This window comes from Penaeus monodon, chromosome 21 (genome assembly GCF_015228065.2).
Source record: "Penaeus monodon isolate SGIC_2016 chromosome 21, NSTDA_Pmon_1, whole genome shotgun sequence".
Classification (NCBI taxonomy): domain Eukaryota; kingdom Metazoa; phylum Arthropoda; class Malacostraca; order Decapoda; family Penaeidae; genus Penaeus; species Penaeus monodon.
Window position 1 is genome coordinate 24,605,656 of NC_051406.1, and position 625 is coordinate 24,606,280.

Here is a 625-nt window from a genome sequence, read left to right on the forward strand (position 1 = left end):
GGCTAGTTTCCCCTGCCGTTCTCTCAGTATTGCCATCCGTGTCAGCTGTTGTGTTGCAGACACAAGATCACACACCCAGGACTTCTTCTGTGGCCTTATTCTGAGATAAATAAGGTAAGTAGCAAAACTTTATATCACATGAAGGTGTGGGAATGTGTGGAGGGTACAATGGCTGGGTGACTGATGTAATGAGAGGAAGAAGGAAAGAGGAAAATAAGATGGAAATGAGAGGGGGAGTCTGTAGTTCGCAGATGAGGCTGAGTCGGTCAGTGTGTCAAGTTGACTCACCGTGTCCACCTGCTGACTCGTGGCTAATACTATCACACCTCGGGATGATGTAAGATAACGTATGTAAATTAGTGCCCTTTTTTTAGGTTAACTTTTAGCATCCATTTCATGTGAAGCGTATCATTCATTAGTTAGTAGGCCTACAGACACCAAAATTGTAATGAGGACTCATTGATGCTTTTGAATAAGGATAAGTCCATTACGCGGATATTAACGTTGATGAGAGTGAAAGGCTAATATTTAGATCTAAATATATCTATTATATTCTTGCAAGTATTAAGATAAGGTGATAAACAAGTATCATGAGATTAAAGTGATCACCTACCGGTAGGTAAAT